At 49.7% G+C, this 4,682-nt stretch overlaps 1 non-coding gene and 1 pseudogene across 1 annotated transcript; both read left to right on the forward strand.

Moving 5' to 3' along the window:
* The first annotated feature begins 3,639 nt into the window (after positions 1–3,639).
* LOC125773141 (5.8S ribosomal RNA) lies at positions 3,640–3,797 on the forward strand. Its single transcript, XR_007419918.1, has one exon. It is a non-coding gene; the product is annotated as a 5.8S ribosomal RNA (ribosomal RNA).
* A 709-nt stretch (positions 3,798–4,506) lies between these two features.
* The window catches only part of LOC125773108 (large subunit ribosomal RNA), a 3,606-nt pseudogene continuing 3,430 nt past the window's right edge, over positions 4,507–4,682 (forward strand).

Raw genomic sequence — 4,682 nt, forward strand, 5'->3', positions numbered from 1 at the left:
TCAACAAGGATCAAGTGGAGGGCAAGTCTGGTGCCAGCAGCCGCGGTAATTCCAGCTCCACTAGCGTATATTAAAGTTGTTGCGGTTAAAACGTTCGAAGTTGATTGCCCGTCCAGACACGTGACCGCCACGGGCGCCCGGTTACACGCCGGGGCCGTTCGTGCGCGCGCTCACGGCTGCGACTCACAATGGTGTACTTGGGCGTTACTCTGTGAACGAGTACCGTGCTACCGGTTAACTCCGGCACGGGCTCCTCATGGTGCTCAAGATACTCACATTTACCTTGAACAAATTAGAGTGCTCAAAGCAGGCTAAGACAAAGCGTCCGGCCCCCCCGTGGGGTTGGCGTTGGCCGAGAATAATCTTGCATGGAATAATGGAATATGACCTCGGTTTATACGATTTCGTTGGTTTGTCAGAAACCTAGAGGTAATGATTAACAGAAGTAGTTGGGGGCATTGGTATTACGGCGCGAGAGGTGAAATTCGTAGACCGTCGTAGGACCAACTGAAGCGAAAGCGTTTGCCATGGATGCTTTCTTTAATCAAGAACGAAAGTTAGAGGATCGAAGGCGATTAGATACCGCCCTAGTTCTAACCGTAAACGATGCCAATTAGCAATTGGGAGACGCTACCCCTATTCGGTGCTCTCAGTCGCTTCCGGGAAACCAAAATCGGGTTCCGGGGGAAGTATGGTTGCAAAGTTGAAACTTAAAGGAATTGACGGAAGGGCACCACAAGAAGTGGAGCTTGCGGCTTAATTTGACTCAACACGGGAAAATTTACCAGGTCCAAACTTATCGAGGTAAGACAGATTGATAGCTCTTTCTCAAATTTAAGGGTAGTGGTGCATGGCCGTTCTTAGTTCGTGGAATGATTTGTCTGGTTAATTCCGATAACGAACGTGACTCAAACATGCTAACTAGAACGCTGTCAGCAGTGCGCCTCCGGGCGCACCTGACGTTACAGCCGGGCGGCGCCTTCACGGGCGGTCGTCGGCTACGTTTGCCCTGCTTAGCGGGACAACTTGTGTTTAGCAAGCTGAGAATGAGCGATAACAGGTCCGTGATGCCCTTAGATGTTCTGGGCTGCACGCGTGCTACAATGTGGGTCGCAGCGTGTTCTCGCCAATAGGCGCCCCCATTCCGAGAGGAACGGGAAATCACTAAAATGCCCATCTAGTCGGGATTGGGGACTGCAACGGTCCCCATGAACCTGGAATTTCTAGTAAGCACTAGTCATTAGCTAGTGCTGATTACGTCCCTGCCCTTTGTACACACCGCCCGTCGCTACTACCGATGGATTATTTAGTGAGGTTTCTGGAGGCTTACCTTCCGCGGTTCCTTCGTGAGCTGCAGCTGGCATGGCTGAAGTTGACCGAACTTGATGATTTAGAGGAAGTAAAAGTCGTAACAAGGTTTCCGTAGGTGAACCTGCGGAAGGATCATTACTGATGATCGTCCGCGAGTGACCAACCATGGGCTGCCTTCGGTGTAGCTCGGTCGCTCGCTTGCTATGTGTCAGAATTTGTTGAAAGCCAACTCGTTCGTTGTACACTTTGATGGGTGACCATCACTGTGTCTCCGTGCCGAGCTAGATCTCCCCTAGCCGTAAGGCACTTGAACGCCCCTTCGACGACGAGTTGCATGTGTGTGGTATGTGTCAGAATCTGGTGAAGCTTTCTGCATGTGATGTGCCTTGTGTGGATCCGTGGCCATTGCATTGTGTCTGGTGCTTAGATACCCAGACACTTAGAACGCTTGCGCGGAAAGCAAACTCGATCGTTGTACACTTTGATGGGTGACCATCACTGTGTCTCCGTGCCGTGCTAGATCCCCCCTAGCCGTAAGGCACTTTGAACGCCCCTTCGACGACGAGTTACAAGAGTGTGGTATGTGTCAGAATCTGGTGAAGCTTTCTGCATGTGATGTGCCTTGTGTGGATCCGTGGCCATTGCATTGTGTCTGGTGTGTAGGTACCCAGACACTTAGAACGCTTGCGCGGAAAGCAAACTCGATCGTTGTACACTTTGATGGGCAACCATCACTGTGTCTCCGTGCCGTGCTAGATCTCCCCTAGCCGTAAGGCACTTTGAACGCCCCTTCGACGACGAGTTACAAGAGTGTGGTATGTGTCATAATCTGGTGAAGCTTTCTGCATGTGATGTGCCTTGTGTGGATCCATGGCCATTGCATTGTGTCTGGTGTGTAGGTACCCAGACACTTAAGCAAACTCGATCGTTGTACACTTTGATGGGCGAGCATCACTGTGTCTCCGTGCCGTGTAAGAGCTCTCCTGGCCATCAGGCACTTGAAAGGTCCTTGGACGACGAGTTACAATAGTGGTGTGTTAGATACGTCAGATTACGGTGTCTACTACTGTGCAATACGTATCCGGCTACGGCACGGAACGAACGGGAACTGTGGTGCAGACAAACAAGAGTTAAGCCTATTAGTCATTAACTCTAAGGACGGGGCCATGGGGCGGTACACAAAGGATACGGATGAGCGAGTATGCAGGCCCAATACTCAATAGCTCGATCCGATCCAAGCACATGAGTTGACTGCGGCGCCAGGTTAACCAATGTGCTAGATTCTATTTGGCCAGTAGAATCTTGTGTCTTATGCGATTTGATACCAAGACACCAGAACGAAAGTTAGTTGAAGAGTTATTAAACTCTTATGAAGTATGGTTGTGCAATCACAACTTATGACTTTAACCTATAAAGTGGATATGGACTTGCAATTATAACATGGAATCTCTACACACCCCATGAGCTCGATCCAATCCACGCACACTAGTTGCCTGAGTAGCGACAGGTATACCTATGTGCAATACGTATCCGGCCACGGCACGGAACGAACGGGAACTGTGGTGCAGACATACAAAGAGTTAAGCCTACTAGTCATTAACTCTAAGGACGGGGCCATGGGGCGGTACGCAAAGGATACGGATGAGCGAGTATGCAGGCCCAATACTCAATAGCTCGATCCGATCCAAGCACATGAGTTGACTGCGGCGCCAGGTTAACCAATGTGCTAGATTCTATTTGGCCAGTAGAATCTTGTGTCTTACGCGATTTGATACCAAGACACCAGAACGAAAGTTAGTTGAAGAGTGATTAAACTCTTATGAAGAATGGTTGTGCAATCACAACTTATGACTTTAACCTATAAAGTGGATATGGACTTGCAATTATAACATGGAATCTCTACACACCCCATGAGCTCGATCCAATCCACGCACACGAGTTGCCTGAGTAGCGACAGGTATACCGATGTGCAATACGTATCCGGCCATAGGCACGGAACGAACAGGAACTGTGGTGCAGACATACAAGGGCCATGGGGCGGTACGCAAAGGATACGGATGAGCGAGTATGCAGGCCCAATACTCAATAGCTCGATCCGATCCAAGCACATGAGTTGACTGCGGCGTCAGGTTAACCGATGTGCTAAGAGAGTTGTTCCTGGGCCTTCAAAGTGACTTCAAAACTATCTTAGCGAATGGTGGCCATGGGCGTAGACATGAGCCACAAGTCACAAGGCCTGGGACTATTGGGTAATAAAGACAACTTAGTCAGAAAGTTAGTCTTTGGACGTACCACCGGGATTGTGTTACATTGGGAACCTTACTATAAAACCCTAGGCAGGGGATCACTCGGCTCATGGATCGATGAAGACCGCAGCTAAATGCGCGTCACAATGTGAACTGCAGGACACATGAACACCGATAAGTTGAACGCATATTGCGCGTCGGACGATTAAACCCGGCCGATGCACACATTCTTGAGTGCCTATCAATTCCTTGATATACAACAAACCAAACTTCAGGGTGGAGCGTGCCACAATAGAACACTATGGCGAGCAGCCCGTCTAGTGTCGTGGGGGAAACACGCTTCCACACTGTGCATAATGGCGTGCTCGGGACCTTTGTTGGGACCGCAGGGCGCTGAAAGTAAAGGGGTGAACCGCATAAATCGCACGCACGTAAACGCGCACACACACAAATAGAGTGAGACGTATCGTAGGATACCGCTAAGAGTACGTTGTGAAACATGGGGAAATTCAATCGAAAACCTCTTTGATGTCCAAGATTTCGTTGACCGTATCCGTCGTAATACTGGATCAACGTGCTTGGGGGAAAACGTCAAAGGGTTTTATAATAGTGGTGCATGATTAACCCATCGATGCCCGAGGGGAACATGTTGTCCAATACAATAGTGGTGCAGTTGGCTCGACATGCTCGGGGGGAGACATCGTGGGTCCAAGTCGACCAAGTCGACCGGGAGTTGTTGTTGAGAGATCGAATCAAAACGATGCCGAGCGGAACTCGTTGTCCTTATTGGAGTGATATTCGGACAACGTGCTCGGGGGGGCCATCGTTGATTCAAAAATGACCGTAAATTGCCCAATCCGTGTGTGTGTGTGTGTGAAGTGTTGTTGCGTATATATCGGTTCGCTATGCCCCGGGTTCGAAACGAATGGAATGTGACTGATTTTGTTGTAGGCCTCAAGTGATGTGAGACAACCCCCAGAATTTAAGCATATTAATAAGGGGAGGAGAAGAAACCAACCGGGATTCCCTGAGTAGCTGCGAGCGAAACGGGAGAAGCTCAGCACGTAGGGACGGTGTGTAACTGCACCTGTCCGATTCCGTGTACTGGAACGACCATTATCTACT

The sequence above is a fragment of the Anopheles funestus genome (assembly GCF_943734845.2).
Source record: "Anopheles funestus chromosome X unlocalized genomic scaffold, idAnoFuneDA-416_04 X_unloc_22, whole genome shotgun sequence".
NCBI lineage: Eukaryota > Metazoa > Arthropoda > Insecta > Diptera > Culicidae > Anopheles > Anopheles funestus.